Source organism: Magnolia sinica, chromosome 8, assembly GCF_029962835.1.
Source record: "Magnolia sinica isolate HGM2019 chromosome 8, MsV1, whole genome shotgun sequence".
In the NCBI taxonomy this organism is placed as follows: Eukaryota; Viridiplantae; Streptophyta; class Magnoliopsida; order Magnoliales; family Magnoliaceae; genus Magnolia; species Magnolia sinica.
Window position 1 is genome coordinate 65145822 of NC_080580.1, and position 19491 is coordinate 65165312.

The window sequence follows — 19491 nt, forward strand, 5'->3', positions numbered from 1 at the left end:
CGAGACGCGTCTGTGTATATTGTATACTTGACCCCTTGCTCTGGTAATACTAGCACAGGGGCGGACATCAACTTGTCCTTCAGCTCCTGAAAAGCTGCTTCCGCCCTTTCATTCCAAGCGAACTTCAGATCCTTTCGTGTCAACTAAGATAAAGGTCTAGCTATCTTTAAGAAATTCTGAATGAATCGTCGATAATATCCTGCCAGACCAAGGAAACTCCTCACCTCGGTAACCGAACCGGGCTGCTTCCAGTCCTGAACTGCGGCTACCTTAGCAAGGTCCATAGCTATCCCTTCTCTGGACACCACATGTCCTAGGAACTTGACTTCTTCTTTCCAGAAGTCACACTTCTTATACTGTACAAACAACTGGATCTTCCTCAGAGTATCCAAGACTGCTCGCAGGTGTTCCTCGTGTTCTTCCCGACTCTTGGAGTATATAAGGATGTCATCAATAAACATGATAACGAATCAGAAAAGGAATGGCCGAAATACCCTGTTCATCAAGTCTATGAACATGGCTGGTGCGTTTGTAAGGCTGAACGACATTATGAGAACTCATAGTGTCCAAAATTGGTCCTGAAAGTCGTCTTCTACACGTTTTCATCCTTGACGTGCAACTGGTGATACCCCGACTGCAAGTCAATCTTCGAGAAATACTTTGCCCCCTTCAACTGATCGAACAGATCATCTATCCTAAGCAAATAATACTTGTTCTTCACCGTCACTTGGTTCAACCTGCGATAATCAATACACAATCGCAGTGAACCATCCTTATTCTTTGCAAACAATACGGGCGCTCCCCATGGAGACATGCTGGGTTGTATAAAGCCAACATCTAACAGTTCATCGATCTATTTCCTCAGCTCCTCCATCTCACACGGAGCCATGTGATAGGTCAAAAGAGATACAGGTGTCGTACCAGGCATTAGGTCGATGGTAAAATCAATTTCGCGCTGAGGGGGTAGTCCAGGTATCTTCCTGAACATGTCTGAGAACTCTTGGACCATAGGAGTGTCCTCAAGCACTGGACCATGAGCGTCCTCCACCATGAAAGCATAACAATCAATGCGATAGGGCCAACTGACCTGCACCGGGAAAGTAAAGGTCGTGCCCTCTGGTCCATAAGCTGTCACTACTCTACAATCGTAGTCGATCTCTGCCTTTATCTTTGTGAGCCAATCCATTCCGAGAATGACATCATAGTGATGTAATGGGGTGACAATCAAGTCGAGGAGCGATGTCTCACTCCCTACATCTATCGAACATCCCTTATAGATCTTGGTAGCATCCGAGAAAGTCCCCGTGGCAGTAAGGATTCTCACACCAACCGTAGGACTAGTTTCCAACCCTAGCCGCTTGACTGCTGTGCATGATATGATAGAGACAGTGGACCCGGTGTCCACTAATAAAAAGACTGGAGTACCTTGGATATGTGCTGTAACATCAAAAGCCATAGGTGGTGTAGGTGCTGCCTCTGATGCCTCTGCTGTAAGTGAATGCACCTGAGCCTGTAGCCAAACTCATGTGTAATCTTGCATATGAGTCGGCCGAATGGGAGTGAATCCGACCTTCTGTTAGAGCGTGCGGTGAGAACTATCTATCACAGAACATACGTAGGCACACACAGCTTCTTTCCCTACCCCACTTGATATAGGAAATCTACCATCAGGCGCGTGCACTCGCGGTGGTTGCTCCACCTAGGGTAGACGTTGAATGTGAAGATGTGGTGAAGCAGATGGAAGTCGCCAGACATATGGGTCGATAGAAGGCTATTGTTGGATTGCACTGAACCAGTTGGCCATAAAGGGCCTGTGTGCGGTGATCTCTTTCACGTACACTCCTTAGATTCTTCTCAGTTGCATGTACCTCGCCAAGAGGCACATTCATAAGCCGAGATACTAAACCAACGTCGATGGTGGCTTCCTGATCTCTTCCACAAGGGATCTTGAACTGCAAGGGCTCCAGCGTAGGCTCTCGAATGTGGGCATAGAAAGCTTGGACAGTGCCCACATTTGCGCGGTACTCGCCCTCAAATAGCGGACCCCACCCGGCCTCTTCTAGGTGCTCGAGCAAGAGGTATTCCCCAAATAGCCTTACATCCACATGAGCTTCAAAAAGGACTCTATGGCCCTCATAAACTCCATGCGACAGCTCCACCAACAGCGTCCTTCTGACGGGAGCCTCGGGATCAAGATCCCATTTAGTCTGAAACTCCCGATTGACGCTCGAACTTACGATGGCACCTCTCGGTCTCCTCGAACGAGTAGGGCGACTAGGCCCAGCTTCTTCCACAGGAGCTCTTTTCTTTCCCATGAGAGAAAGAAGGGCGGAAAGAGAGAAAATAGTCATTACAAGCTCAAAAAGAGCCATTGAAATGGAAGGAAAAGTGGGAATAAGATGAGTTATGGGCTCTCAAGATCGTTGAAGCACAAGAGAAGGAATGAAGAAAGTTGAAGGAATGAGGAAGATTAGAAGAGGGATTGTTGGGTTTTAGAATCTTGAGCTACAAAAGGGGGATGTGTAGGCTCAAATGAAAGGGAAATAAAGAGGGAAAATGATGGAATCAAGTAGGTTAGTGAGCTTACACGAATTTGAGACACAAATAGAGGGTTTAAGCGCTCAAATGAGCGAATGCAAAAAGGGTTGGCAGTTGTGGTAGAGGTTTTTAAGGGGGTAGTGCAAGGGTTGCACGAAAATGAGAAAGGGAGTGCTTGATGGAGGGGTTTGAGTGGAAAATCTAAAATTTTTGGAGAAAAGGAAAGCTTGGGGTGGTGATTTGTGAAGGAGAGGTGGTGTAGGAGGAGTTTTAACTGACCCCACATGCGTGCGTGGGCCCCGCAACACTTAGGACCGATCGGCCCAAGCCGGCCCGCCCGGCCAGGCTCATTTGGCGACGAGGCCTCGCCAAACCGGCGAGGTCCTCGCGGTCACTGTACTTTTTGGTGAGGGCTCACCCTTTAGGAGAGGTCCTCCTGCCCCCTGGGTCCCAAAAAGGTGTGGGTCCTACCCTGCATCTCCCTGAAAGTGTCTCGTTTAGTCCCCCACTCCGTTTTGACTCGCTTCGGGTCATTTTGAATAAATTCTGACGTATATTCACGTTTACCCATTTTAAACGGCTGGGATGAAATAAAACATGATCGAAACCCGTTAATTGATGGTCTAGGGGTGATTCGGGATCGACTCATGCGATCATTAATGGGAACAGACCCGAGCAAAATGATCGATTTCGGTAGACTTTGCCAATTGGCAAAATCGGGAAATCTTAAGCTTGTTTCTAGATTTCTCTCACACCCAACTATGTTGAAAAACATCAGCATACATTGTGTGACCTTAACCCAGGTCCAGTTTAATCCAACTCATGTTCTGATACCAACTTGTAACGCCCTGAAAATCAGGTGTCGAGTAAAAGTCCAACTCCCGAGTTCCAACGCATCACTTATGCAACATATTTGATGATGATTAAATATTGTCTGTGTTAGTGCAATAATCATGAGTGAGATTATACCAAAATAGTAATTCATACTCCAGATCAATTCATATAATACAACCGGAAGACTGGAAAATGTATATAGATGTATATGAACCAAAAAGATCACAATCGGTCTTCAGAGTATGAATACATCACTGAGTCATCATATACATGTAATAGTTCAAAATAGTTCAACTACAAAAATAAACCCTGTAGCCCCGTCGATCCAGGTGGCCTAAGCGAAACCACCGGAGAATTGCATATATGAGAACTCATCCTGATCATTATAGTAATCGGGCTCCGCCTCCTGAGTCGCATCATCATCTGCAACTAAGACAAAGTCTGGTGGGTGTTCAGAACATCGTCCCAGAATGTGGGAGTGAGTGATCAACTTAGTGGAACAATAAAGCAAAGGTTAACATATTCTCAATTCAGTCAAGCAATAATAATAAAGCAAACATATCAGACATTCCTAGATACTCTTATTAATGTAAGGATGAAATGTAAGTATGATGCATGCCCTTGCCTACACTCCCTCATGAAACACCATCTTACGGTCGCGGCATGCTTTTTCCCTCTGTGCTCTTCAACCCAGGCCACATACAGTGCGATGAAATGAGTGTGATTACCGAGTTATTATTAGTCCTTTTCATACAGCAGGATTGGGAATCGAAGTTACCTCCCTTTTATCAATTCCCAAACAATGATCCATTCTAGGGTCGTCAGTCCTAGTAAATCCCTTACGATGATACGGTTCTAGGTCACTGCAAAGGGCTCGTTACCTTATCAGTGCAGGCCTAGTCTACTCTTGTTGCTACGTAAGGGCTCGTAGCCTCTACGTAGTCTTAGCGTACGCTTGAGGTCACTACAAAGAGCTCGTCACCTTATCAGTGTAGGCCGACAGCTCGAATACAGTGTCCCATACCACCGTATTCGGCTCACGAGTCTGAGTTGCTCACTGGTCAATACGGGGAGGCTCGTCACCCCAACGTAGGCCGACAGCTCAACCACGGTATCTCATAGCACCATGCCCGGCTCATCAGTCTTAGCGGATCGAGGTACCAAGGTTTAAAAGAATTTTCACTGGTGAGTTTGGTACCTTAGATTCAAGTAGTAGCGTCCATATATAGTGAACATACATCGGGTCAATCGGGTTACTTGACGAGCTCGATTAGTACGAGCGCATGTTGAGTTGATCGACATGAAGTGCGTAAGCACTCTGTGTGGCCTAACCACTGCCGACATCCCAAGTACGGCTCAGATTCATCGATCACGTCCTATGTGGCGAAACAACCTTAGCCACTTATTCCAAGCTTGTTACCGATTGCCTGGACTATCCCATAGTCCCAAACACATTCAATTATAACAGATAATCATACATGCTAATCAGAATAGTAATGGATCAACAATTCCAATCATACAAGCATGTGAGCATTTGATGGATTTCAACTTAAACATGAATTCACACATAAGCAGTGTCTAAGTAAAACAGATGAAGAAGATAAGTTACATGGAGGAAATCATACACATCGTTAAGGTAGTTGAGAATCTCTTCTTAACGTCCATATAAAGTACAATATATTACACACTTATTCATTCAGACATTTTTACAAACACTTAGACTACACATTCCAACATACATGACGTATGTTGGTGATAGCATGCATTAGGGCAAATCCTTTCGCTAAGGAGTTGTTACACATACAACTAGCATAAACATACAACAATTAATCATGGCAAACACACGTTCAAATTCCATACGTATATGATACTTTCTACATATACATGAAATACACTAAACTCAATATAGTACACATATATCAGAAACGCGATACAAACATCGCATTTGGCATGTGAAATTGCACCCACATCAATAATAAACCATTAACCGACATTGAAAGCCTTGAAAACCATAACCTATACATTTATAGTCTGCACCTTTCGCCGGTAGACTTGTAACGAACTCAGTTTTAAAGCTAAGTCTTTGTCTACGGCAGATTGGCAACCTATAACATAAATTAGGTTAGACATTTCATAACTTACACTATCTGAAACCCTAAAATGGATTAGGGTTAGGTTTTTTTACCTAAGAACAACATTGATATTGCCTATATAACGACACAGGAGTGGTGATTAAGCACGTGGAGCGTCAGGAAAAGATCCTAACCTTTATCTCTCACTCTCTCTCTCTCTTTTCCTCACTTTCTTCTTCTCTTTTCTCTCTTCTTTCCCTTAGGGTTTGCAAAATTCGTATGACATATGAGAGAGGGTGTTTAAGGTCCTTATATAGGCCTAGGTTTGATGGGAATGGCCTCGGGGCCAAGGTATACTTAGGTTATATCCAAATATGGATTGTTCCGGTCCAATGGAGCACTTCTGGTGGCCCCTTTTCTTCGTGTGGTCGGACTTAAGGTCCCTGGCCATGGATCTAGGTCAGGCCTAGTTTTTATCCCGATCGGATTTACAGATCAGCCGTTTCGGATCAGTTTCAGTTCAACGGTCACGGTCACTTGATCAGGGCCACAAGTACATCGACATGTGTGGGACATTTCTCCTGATTCGAGGGTGTATTTGAACAGATTCTAATGGTCTGAATCCTTATATTTGACCCGCAAGCGACACGACTTAGATTACTTAAATTCAGAATTTATTTCTAAATATTTTCACGTTTCTCACACTCTTCGCTCCGGGCTCAAGTTGTGCATTTCTAGACACAGTTAAGACTTGATTTCTTAGGTGGTTGTCAAGTCCAGTAATGCGGTCATATCCATATAGTTTTGGGGAAATCGGACTTTCGACGTGTAGTCCAGGTCCAACACGGAGTTTTGGTGTGCTCCCGAGAGCAACTGAGTTTTGAGATGGATTCTAGATTTCAGGGTAATGTAGCTTTAATGATTCTGCACGTTTGGTTCTTGTAGATCATATTTAAAGTGATTAGTGCTAATTTCATAAGCACTCTATTTTAGCACTTGCTAATATTAACCTAATTTCTAAAAGATTTGGTCCTGGGTAATTTCTGCCTGAGGTGGTACACGGGTCCTTGTACGAATTTTTTCGCGACATTACAGTGCATGTAATGATGTATGCCCTCACATTAAAGCTCCCTCAACAAGTGACTCCAACACCCAATTTCACATATGACATCACTGCCTCCTGTGCGACTTCCATGCCTTTAAAATACGTCCTAACTAATATAGTGCAATGCATGGTTATGTTAGCCCAGTAGTTAATTAAGTTTATTCATACAGCAGATTTGGAAAGTTAGGGTACCTCCGTTTATATCATTAACCTGAACTGAAGGATCTATTTAGGTTCGTCACTCCTAGTCAAGCACATATGATAGCAAGTTGTAGGGTCATCACTCCCAATGAAAAGCAGCCGATAGGCAAATTCAAAAGTTTATACTCACGGTCACTACGGGGTGACTAATCACCTCGGCATAGGCAGACAGCTTGAACACGGTGTCCCATACCACCATACTTGGCTCACGAGTCTGTGTTGCTCACTGGTCACTACAGGGAAGCTCGTCACCCCAGCGTAGGCCGACAACTCGAACACGGTGCCCCATACTACCATGGCCGGCTCATGAGTCTTAACGGATCATGGTACCTGGTTAAAGTGGGCTTTTACATTGGTTAGGGGTACCTTAAATTCAAGCAATAGTGTTCATATATGGTAAACACATTATAGGCCAATCGGTTTATTAGGTAAGTTTGATTGTTACGGGCACACGTTGACTAAATAGACATGGAGCACATAAGCACCCCTCGTGGCCTAACCACTGTCGACAATCGTCGTGCGACCTAGATTCATCAAGTATACTTATTGTGGCGAGACTAATTCGGCCACCCGAACAGGAACTGTTACCGATTGCCTGGGCTAGGTTGTAGCCCCAATCTTACTCAGATGTAGCAATTAAATACATTTGATAATCAATTAGCATTTAATAAACAATCCAAGTGAAATCCTCATTTGAGCATTTTATCAAACTCTTGATGTTACCAAATACTAGCATTTTATTAATCATTTGCATAGGGGCGAATATGATTTCATGAAAGAAACTATACATATGTATTAGGCAAGAAAGAATCCTATCTTAACACTCGTAATACACATAAATCATCAACAAATTCTCATTCAGACAATTCATCAAACACTTAGACTACACTTCACCAAATACGTAGATTAGGTTAGTTACAACATATATTTTAGCAAATCCTTACACAGAGTGTAAGCCCTATATCCTAGACCGTACCATTCTATAGGCTTCCGCGGTCTTCCCAGTCAAATTTCGGCAACCTTCGACCCTTAATCGGTATTTGCGCGCGACCCTGATTCTCATGCCGTCAGCCCGAGTCGACTCAACTCAGGACTTGTACCTTAGCGATCGCGTTATCACCGCGATTCCGATGCCGCGACTCGCGCGCTGATGGGATGCCTTGGTTGGGAGATGTGGGCCAGCGTTCGGTGCGAGAAAAACGCTGCGCGTGCGAATCCTGAGAGATCTCTACAAGGTGTCACATCAATCAATCAATCCCATCATGTCAAGTACACATCACCTTTCACTTTTTCCCAAGCAAGCCCCAAAGTCAAAAAGTTCTTACACAATCCATACCCTCTCTTACAACTTTTGCCAAAAAAGTCAAAAAGAGCCTCTTACACCCATCACCACCACATTCATCACTCCATCACCCATCACTCCCTCTCTCTCTCTCTTCCTTTACAAGTCTCTCTCATTTTCAAACTCTCCCATAAGCAAGAAAAATCCCATACGTATGAGCCTCTCCCCATATCTCCCAAGCTACATGTGTGGCCCACCTTTCCATCCTTAGATCTCTCATCTCAACCATCCATTTCTCATCTTCCTCCATCAAAGAGAAGCACAAGGAGCTAAGGAAGTCAAGGGAGCAAGAAGATCAAGCGGTGGGTGCCTTGATAGGGTAGTTTTTGATGTTTTTAAGATGGGCCAAGTGAGGCCAACCGATCAATGGTTTGGATCTCACTTTGGACCCTAAGATGTGGCCAATGGCCCACTTGGATCATCATGATCATTCCATGATGGGGCCATTCTCGATGGACCCCATCATGATGTTTATTTTCCTTGCATTCTTAGGGTCATGTAGATCGTCTATTTTAGTGGAGAAGGGATCTCCACCGTTGGATTTCGATTTCATGGACCCACATGTAATGGGACCCACTTGATGTATGATTTAGTGCAAGGGAGGGCCCATAGTGCCGGGGTCCCTCCATCACGCGGGTCTCACTCTCAATCTCTCTCCCTTTTATTTTATTTTTATTTTTTTTGTTGTTATGATAATGAGGTTGTGTGGCCCACTTGAATGGACCCCACCACAAGGTATGTATCCCATCCAAATCACCTACAAGTGGGGCCCACTTTGCGTGTCTTGTACCCACACCATCCATCAGTGGTGGCCCACATGAGTAGGCCCACCTTGCACGGCCAACAGTCCAGCGTCCACGGACGCTGGATGTTTTGTAGAAAAACACAAATATTGGCTTGGTTCCAAGCCAATGGAGGAGGCCCACTCATTTTGGCCCCACCTTGATGTATGTCTTCAATCCACGCCGTCCATTCCCCTCTCAATCTCATTTTAGGCGTTGAACCAAAAAATGGTATCAACCTGAGGTCCTGACGGGCCATACCATAGCAAATGGTGGTCTTCACCATTAAAACCTTCCCTATTACTTTTATGTGCCAAAACAGGCCCAATATTGGGCTTGTTTTGCTTGTCTGGAGCCATGGAGGGCCGTTGGACTGAGTAGATTGTTTAGATGTGGACCCCACCTACAAAAACCATAGCACAACTGAAATAAAAAAAATACCAACACAGCAGCTGCTGCTGCTGTGTCAGACGGCAGCAGGCGCTGCTTGCGCACAGCTTCCAGTGGACGGGCGGTCGGGCAGCCAAGCACGGCTGTAGCCGTGGGCCCCACCTTGATGTTTATTTACCATCTAATCCATTCATAGGGTGGGCCACTACCTGACGTGGGCCTACCCCAAAAATCAGCCTGATCCAAGACTCAGGTGGCCCACACCGTAGGAAACAGTGGGATTGAACCTCTACCTTTGAAATCCTTTTGGGGTCCACAGAAGTTTTGGATCAGGGTGAAATTTATTTTCACCCTTCATCTAGGCCCACGTGGCCTTACCAACGGGTTGGATGGAAAGCAAACATTACGGTGGGCCCCACATGGAGCCCACAGTAATTTATGTATTTTATTGCCACCGTCCAGGCGGACGGTGGGCTACGGTGGAGCCCGCTGTGATGTTGTACGGTGGAGCCCACTGAGATATTTAAGCGGTGGGCCCCACTGTGATGTTTGTGTGTTTAGGTGCGTGCGTGTGTGGGTGTGTACGTGTGTGTGTGTGTATATATATATAATATTGTATGTAGTATATATATAAATTATATATTGTATTATTTATAATTTTCTACTGGCGGGAGGCCCATCTTAGTTTACTTGTGGCCCATGATTGAGGCCCACTTTGATTTATATGTAAGGCCCATGGGTCGAGGTCCATTTGATGTGTTAGGGGCCTATGGGTTAAGGCCCATTAAGATGTATTAGGACCTATGGGTTGAGGCCCATTTGATGTACATATGGGGCCCAATTGGCGAGGCCCATTTGATACACATAAGGCCCATGTGAGTAGGCCCATTTGATGCACTCTAAAGCCCACGGATCATGGTCCATTGCAATGCACATAAGGCCCATTGGTGCGGACCAATGATGTGGCCCACTTGATGAATATAAGGCCCATATGATATGGCTCATTTGACGTATTTAAGGCCCAATGGGATGTACCTAAGGTCCATTGCAATGTACGATCCTAACATGGGTTATGTAATGATGTTTACGTTAGGCTATGCCTTGGGAGCAATGATGGTTTGACGTCCACATTGCAAGTATAGTGTTGGTTAAATGTCCGCATTATGACTTTCCCTAGGGCCCATTGTTAGGCTCGTACGTGTTATGTGTAGGCCGTCTAGGCCCATCTTCGTCATGAACATCATCCATCCCATATAACATGTTTAGTTTCATGATTCATGATCATATGCATCATACGTATGCTTGATATGAGAAATGACTGATCATAGCATATGCCTTCGGGCAGATTGTTTATGGGCTCCCGTACAGGGGGTGTTGCCCTACATAAGCGCACGATACGCGTAGGATTGCTGTATGACTAGATAGTGTGATTCATGCATTCGCATTGTGTGATATGGTTACTGTACGCCCTAGCGACATCAGGGCCATTGCCTCCACAGACGTATCGTGGTTGGCAGGATTAGATACCGAAAATATTATTTTACATAGGGTGCGATAGATATCCCTAGGTGAAAGTCCCTAAACCCTTATGGTATCAAGAGGTTGCTCCAACGTCTAGACCGAGTGGGTGCATGAGCGCTGAGTGCCGATTACCAGATGAGTGCGCTTTCCACTGTGTCGTGGTCGGTTGGAAGGGGGTGCGGCCTTACCCTCCCGAGAGTAGGGGGCAATGCTAGTTTGAGTGTGACCAGCTCGAGGAATGGGTCCGCTATTGACGAGCCGAGCCTGATATTGGCAGGCGGATAGTGAGGTCTTTTTCACTCACCTTATTGCGCGCGATGGGACGACAATCTGGCTTGGAGTGTACTAGACCTCGGTGATATTCCAGATTTAAGCCGTATTGACATGTGGACTTAGATGAGGATTTGTATGCTTGAGTTGCATTTCGCATTGCATGGCCTTGGTAGGGTCGACATCATTCATGCTTTACACCGCATGGCCTTGGTATGACTATGGTATTCTTGGCATTCATCAGCATGTTCCGCATTACTCTGATACTGCATAGCTGCATTACCACCTTGAGCATATACTTTCACCACCCTCTAAGCTTTCTATAAGCTTATGTACGACCGTTGCGTGCAGGTGACGTTGGATCGCAGCAGCGCTGAGGCTTGGACGCGTGGCAGATCATTTTGGAGTTTTTGTTCATCTTCATTGTATTTCCCTTTATGCTCAATGTGCTTGTAAAGTTTTTGATCATAGTGGAAATGTGATGGAGTTTCTAGTTGTTATTTGTGGGTTATGCCTTTGGTTATGCTTATTACGAATCAAACTGATGTTGAAAATCCTCCTTGTAGCATCCCAGGATCGGAACCTGGCGAATGGGCGCTGGGAGCCAAGAATGGGGTTCTAAGGAGGCTGTTGGCACCGGATTCGGCGATCGGGAATTTTGTGAGCCCGATTTTTGAGTTTGGAGCGTGATAGAAGTTGGTATCAGAGCATAACTCGGGAATAACCAAGAACAACATTACATGTCTGTTATGAATGATTTAAGTCCTTAGTTCGGATAGCCTAGCGATCTTTTATTACCGACCCTTAACGAGCGTGCCTTCAAGAGATTTCAAAGTTGATAGGCACCTTCGCTCTTTCCTGTAGGACATGCCGCCGCGTAGGAGAGTGACTCGATCGACTCTGGCTCCACCACCTGCGGCCCCCGCTCTACCACCTACGATTCCTGCTCCACCACCCTAGATTCCTGTTGCCCAGCCTGAGGATGCCGCTCCTTTACCAGGGATTCATGCTGCCCAGCCTATGGATGCAGCTCCTCCACTAGAGACCGGTGCGGAGCCGACCGTATCCGTGAGTGCTTCTCAGTTACAGCAGATGCTACAGGCTGTGATGGCCGCACTTCAGGGGCAGGGCAGACACCCTGTCGTTTCACCAGCGTAGGTAGAGCAGGAGCGCTCGAGTGCCCTCCTTCGAGAGTTCCGACAACTCGATCCCCCGCATTTCCAGGGTGAGCCAGACCCGACCGTAGCTGAGAGATGGCGCGCCGATGTAGAGAAGATATTTGAGACGATGGGATACGCGACTGAGCGGCGAGTCCGATTAGCCGTATTTCTCCTTCATGGTGAGGCTGAGCACTGGTGGGCGTCAGTCTCCCGAGCAGTAGGCGCTGACTTTGTATGAACTTAGGAGGATTTTGTGGATCGGTTTAACCGACAGTATTTTCCTGATCACATTCGGCGATAGCGAGCGTTAGAGTTTGAGGCCTTGGTGCAGGGCGATATGACAGTGGCTCAGTATGTCGCTCATTTTGTAGCACTGTCCAGATTTGCACCATACTTAGTGGATGATGAGGAGCAGAGAGCCCGCCGATTTGAGGGCGGCTTACGTTACGGTCTTCGAGGCCGTATTATTGGGCATGAGCTCCCGACCTTCGAAGAAGTGGTGAGGAAGGCCCAGATTTTTGAGGCTGAGTGGGACGATTCTCAGTCTGATCGCCGTCAAAGGAGAGACCGGAAGAGGCAGGCTCCTTCTAATGATACCCAGCAGGTTCGACCGCAGCAGAGGCGTACAGGTCGCCCAGCCTTCCGAACGCCAGCACCACCTCTAGCACCACCTCCGAGGCAATTCACCAGCACTTGTTTTAGGTGTGGTGCGGCAGGACACCGTATGTGGGAGTGTCCTCGCCCCCAGCAGCAGCAAAAGAGAGGTCCACAGCAGCCTCCACCACCGCAGCAGCAGCAGAGACCCCCACAGCAGTAGCAGAGACCCCTACAGCAGCAGCGACAACAGCCCCCACTACCGAGGCCACCTCAGCAGCAGCATCAACACCAGCCTCCGAGGCCGCAGCAGCTGAGGTAGCAATTTCGACCGCCTCAGTGACCCCAGCAGCAGAAGCACGCTCAGAGGGGACAGGCACCTCCTCAGCCGGCTCATGCTCGATTCTATGCGGCCCAGCAGGATCCTCAGTCATCTGGAGGAGTCGTTGAGGGTATACTTCCAGTATCTGCATGCATTGCACATGTGCTGTTTGATTCTGGTGCATCTCATTCTTTTATGGCCGAGAGTTTTTACCGATCGACTGGTTTGCCATTGGAGTCTGCTCGTGAGGGGTTGACAGTATCGACTCCCTTGGGGAAGACTGCAGTGTTGGGCCGATTTTGCTTGTCTTGCCCCGTTCTGGTTGGGGATATGTTTTTGCCTGCCGATCTGTTTGCATTGTCGATGTCCGAGTTCGACGTCATCCTGGGCATGGATTGGCTTGCCGAGTACCACGCCATATTGGATTGTTCCGCGAGGACAGTCACGTTTTGTATACCTGGCTTGCCACAGTTCCAGTTCATTGCTGAGCTCAGAGGAGAGCCGTTGTCTTGTTTGATGTCTTGTGCCATAGAGGAGCCCATAGCGGTGAGCGTCGACCAGTTGCCTGTGGTTTGCGATTTTCCCGATATGTTTCAGGAGATTCCGGGATTACCGCCTCGTCGACTCACCGAGTTCCAGATTGATCTCGTGTCCGGTACTGCGCCTATTTCAAAGGCCCCATATCGTATGGCACCATTAGAGTTGCGGGAACTGCAGAAGCAATTGGATGAGTTGCGCAAGTTAGGCTTTATCCGTCGGAGCAGTTCGCCGTGGGGAGTGCCGATACTCTTCGTGAAGAAGAAAGATGGCTCGTTGAGGCTCTGCGTAGATTACCGCAAGCTCAACAAGGTCACGATCAAGAACTAGTACCCGCTCCCGAGGATTGATGATTTGTTTGATCAGCTACAGGGTGCACAGTTCTTTTCGAAGATTGACTTGCGTTCCGGTTATCATCAGATTTGGGTCCGAGAGGAGGACATTTCGAAGACAGCATTCAGGACGCGTTATGGTCATTTCGAGTTTTGGGTCATGTCCTTCGGACTGACCAATGCGCCAGCAGTGTTCATGCAGTTGATGAACGAGGTCTTCCGTCCGTATCTCGATCAGTTTGTTGTAGTCTTCATCGACAACATTCTGATCTATTCGAGGACTCGTGAGGAGCACGAGCAGCATTTGAAGATTACGTTGCAGACCCTCCGCGCACACCAGTTGTATGCGAAGCTGGAGAAGTGCGAGTTTTGGCAGGAGGAGGTGAAGTTCCTCGGTCACGTGGTGACGAGGGAGGGTGTCGCAGTGGACCCCTCGAAGGTTGAGGCAGTGCGTCAGTGGGGCCAGCCCACGACTGCATCCGAGATCCGTAGTTTCCTTAGTTTAGCGGGCTACTACCGGCGTTTCATTGAGGGCTTCTCTTGTATTGCAGCCATGTTGACCAGGTTGACTCGGAAGGGCGCAGAGTTTATTTGGAGTGATGCCTGCGAGCGGGCATTTTCGGAGTTAAAGGACCATTTGACATTCGCTCCTATCCTCACTCTTCCCTCTGGGAGTGACAGATTTATTGTATTTACTGATGCCTCGCATATTGGTTTGGGTGCTGTCCTGTTGCAGCACGGGAGACCAGTGGCCTTCGCGTCTCGTCAGCTCAAGATCCATGAGCTGAACTACCCCACGCATGATTTAGAGTTGGCTGCAATTGTCTTCGCACTGAAAGTGTGGAGACATTATCTCTATAGGGTTAGGTTCGAGCTCTTTTCTAACCACAAGAGCTTGAAGTACCTCTTCTCGCAATCTGAGTTGAACATGAGGCAGAGGCGCTGGATGGAGCTCCTGAAGGACTATGATTTCGATCTCCAGTACCACCCGGGTAAGGCGAACGTGGTGGCGGATGCCCTCAGCTGTCAGCCACGAGGCCTGGTGGCGCATATGATGATTCAGGAGTGGCAGATGCTCGAGGATATAACAGAGTACGACTTTGAGTTTGGCTTGCAGTCTTCTATTGTGCAGTTATCGAGCCTGTCGATTCAACCCTCTCTTGTTGCAAGGGTGATCGAGGCTCAGCAGGCAGACGAGTCGTTACAGGATTACCGAACAGAGGCAACATCTGAGAGTCAGATAGATTAGCTGATTGGTTCTGATGGTGGACTTCGCTTCAGAGGCCGATTATGTGTCCCGGATATTCCTGAGTTACGTAGAGATCTTATGACCGAGGCACATCGATCGCGATTTTCTATCCATCCTGGCTCGACGAAGATGTACCGCGATATGAGGCGACAGTATTTTTGGAAGGGGATAAAACGCCAGATAGCCAGTTTTGTGGCCGAGTGTGACACGTGCCAGCGTGTCAAGGCTGATCATCAGAGACTCTCTGGTCTATTGCAGCCGTTGAGTGTCCCGATGTGGAAGTGGGAGCACGTGTTGACAGATTTCATTATGGGCTTATCGAGGACTCAGCGCGGTCATGACGCCATCTGGGTTGTCGTTGATTAACTGACGAAGTCGGTACATTTTATTGCGATACGTGCGACTTGGCCTTTGGACCGGCTTGTGAGATTATTCATCAAGGATATTGTGAGACTGCATGGTGTTCCAGTCTCGATCGTTTCTGACCGAGACCCGAGGTTCACATCTCAGTTTTGGGGGAGCTTCCAGAGAGCGATGGGTTCTGATTTGCAGCTTAGCACCGCGTACCATCCGCAAACCGATGGCCAGACCGAGAGGGTTAACCAGATCCTTGAGGATATGCTTCGGGCCTGCGCGATTGATTTCGGGGGTAGCTAGGATGAGCATCTGCGATTGGCTGAGTTCGCATACAACAACAGCTATCAGGCGACCATCGGCATGACCCCTTTTAAGGCACTATATGGTAGACCATGCAGATCACCGAGTTGTTGGACGGAGGTTGGAGAGCGTCGTCTCCTAGGTCCCGAGCTTGTGCAGGAGACGTCAGAGGTTATTGATATCATCAGGCAGAGGATGCACACAGCTCAGAGCCGGCAGAAGAGTTTTGCTGATCGTCGGCGTCGTCCCTTGAAGTTTGATGTAGGGGACCATGTGTATCTCAAGGTCTCGCCCATGAAGGGCATAGTTCGATTTGGAGCAAAGGGCAAGCTTGCCCCAAGATTCATAGGACCTTTTGAGATCACTAGGCGCATTGGCACCATGGCCTATCGGGTTGCCTTGCCATCTCAGTTGTCTGGCGTCCACAACGTTTTCCATGTCTCTATGTTGAGGAAGTGTGGGTCAGACATCGTTCCTGTTATCGACTGGCAGCTGTTAGAGGTTCGTGAGGACGCCTCCTATATTGAGCAGCCAGTCCGTATCCTTGATCGGAAGGAGCAGGTCCTCCGGACCAAGGTCATTCCGTTGGTGAAGGTTCAGTGGGGTCACCATTCTGTTGAGGAGGCTTCTTGGGAGCGCGAGGCTGAGATTCGAGAGCGCTATCCCCATCTTTTTGATGATTGATCATGTGTTGTATGTTGTATATTATCTCTGATTTTATATAGTGATGTTATGTTTCTTCTCCCTCTTGAGTTCTGCTTAGTTGCGAAGATTATGTAAATTTCGAGGATGAAATTTCTATTAGGAGGGGAGAGCTGTAAGCCCCGTATCCTAGACCGTACCATTCCATAGGCTTCCGCGGTCTTCCCGGTCAAATTTCGGCAACCTTCGACCCTTAGACGGTATTTGCGCGCGACCCTGATTCTCATGCCGTCAGCCCGAGTCGACTCAACTCAGGATTTATACCTTAGCGACCGCGTCGTCGCCACGGTTCCGATGCCGCGACTCGCGCGCTGATGCGATGCCCTGGTTGGGAGATGTGGGCCAGCGTTCGATGCGAGGAAAATGCAATGCGTGCGAATCCCAAGAGATCTCTACAAGGTGTCACATCAATCAATCAATCCCATTTGTCAAGTACACATCACCTTTCACTTTTTCCCAAGCAAGCCCCAAAGTCAAAAAGTTCTTACACAACCCATACCCTCTCTTACAACTTTTGCCAAAAAAGTCAAAAAAAGCCTCTTACACCCATCACCACCACATCCATCACTCCATCACCCATCACTCCCTCTCTCTCTCTCTCTTCCTTTACAAGTCTCTCTCATTTTCAAACTCTCCCATAAGCAAGAAAAATCCCATACGTATGAGCCTCTCCCCATATCTCCCAAGCTACATGTGTGGCCCACCTTTCCATCCTTAGATCTCTCATCTCAACCATCCATTTCTCATCTTCCTCCATCAAAGAGAAGCACAAGGAGCTAAGGAAGTCAAGGGAGCAAGAAGATCAAGCGGTGGGTGCCTTGATAGGGTAGTTTTTGATGTTTTTAAGATAGGCCAAGTGAGGCCAACTGATCAATGGTTTGGATCTCACTTTGGACCCTAAGATGTGGCCAATGGCCCACTTGGATCATCATGATCATTCCATGATGGGGACATTCTCCATGGACCCCATCATGATGTTTATTTTCCTTGCATTCTTAGGGTCATGTAGACCGTCTATTTTAGTGGAGAAGGGATCTCCACCGTTGGATTTCAATTTCATGGACCCACATGCAATGGAACCCACTTGATGTATGATTTAGTGCAAGGGAGGGCCCATAGTACCGGGGTCCCTCCATCATGCGGGTCTCACTCTCTATCTCTCTCCCTTTTATTTATTTATTTATTTTTTGTTATTATGATAATGAGGTTGTGTGGCCCACTTGAATGGACCCCACCACAAGGTATGTATCCCATCCAAATCACCTACAAGTGGGGCCCACTTTGCGTGTCTTGTACCCACACCATCCATCAGTGGTGGCCCACATGAGTAGGCCCACCTTGCACGACCAACAGTCCAGCGTCCACGGACGCTGGACGTTTTGTAGAAAAACACAAATATTGGCTTGGTTCCAAGCCAATGGAGGAGGTCCACTCATTTTGGCCCCACCTTGATGTATGTCTTCAATCCACGCGGTCCATTCCCCTCTCAATCTCATTTTAGTCGTTGAACTAAAAAATGGTATCAACCCGAGGTCCTGGCGGGCCATACCATAGCAAATGGTGGTCTTCACCATTAAAACCTTCCCTATTGCTTTTATGTGCCGAAACAGGCCCAATATTGGGCTTGTTTTGCTTGTCTGGAGCCATGGAGGGCCGTTGGACGGAGTAGATTGTTTAGATGTGGACCCCACCTGCAAAAACCACAGCAAAACTGAAATTAAAAAAAATACCAACACAGCAGCTGCTGCTGCTGTGTCAGACGGCAGCAGGCGCTGCCTGCGCACAGCGTCCAGCGGACGGGCGGTCGGGCAGCCAAGCACGGCTGTAGCCGTGGGCCCCACCTTGATGTTTATCTACCATCTAATCCGTTCATAGGGTGGGCCACTACCTGACGTGGGCCTACCCCAAAAATCAGCCTGATCCAAGACTCAGGTGGCCCACACCGTAGGAAACAGTGGGATTGAACCTCTACCTTTGAAATCCTTTTGGGGTCCACAGAAGTTTTGGATCAGGGTGAAATTTATTTTCACCCTTCATCTAGGCCCACGTGGCCTTACCAACGGGTTGGATGGAAAGCAAACATTACGGTGGGCCCCACATGGAGCCCACGGTGATTTATGTATTTTATTGCCACCGTCCAGGCGGACGGTGGGCTACGGTGGAGCCCGCTGTGATGTTGTACGGTGGAGCCCACTGAGATATTTGAGCGGTGGGCCCCACTGTGATGTTTGTGTGTTTAGGTGCGTGCGTGTGTGGGTGTGTACGTGTGTGTGTGTGTATATATATATAATATTATATATTATATTATATATAATATTGTATGTAGTATATATATAAATTATATATTATATTATTTATAAATTTTTGCTGGTGGGAGGCCCATCTCAGCTTACTTGTGGCCCATGATTGAGGCCCACTTTGATTTATATGTAAGGCCCATGGGTCGAGGCCCATTTGATGTACATATGGGGCCCAATTGGCGAGGCCCATTTGATACACATAAGGCCCATGTGAGTAGGCCCATTTGATGCACTCTAAGGCCCACGGGTCATGTTCCATTGCAATGCACATAAGGCCCATTGGTGCGGACCAATGATGTGGCCCACTTGATGAATATAAGGCCCATATGATATGGCCCATTTGATGTATTTAAGGCCCAATGGGATGTACCTAAGGTCCATTGCAATGTACGATCCCAACATGGGTTATGTAATGATGTTTACGTTGGGCTATGCCTTGGGAGCAATGATGGTTTGACGTCTACAGTGCAAGTATAGTGTTGGTTAAATGTCCGCATTATGACTTTGCCTAGGGCCTATTGTTAGGCTTGTATGTGTTATGTGTAGGCCGTCTAGGCCCATCTTCGTCATGAACATCATCCAT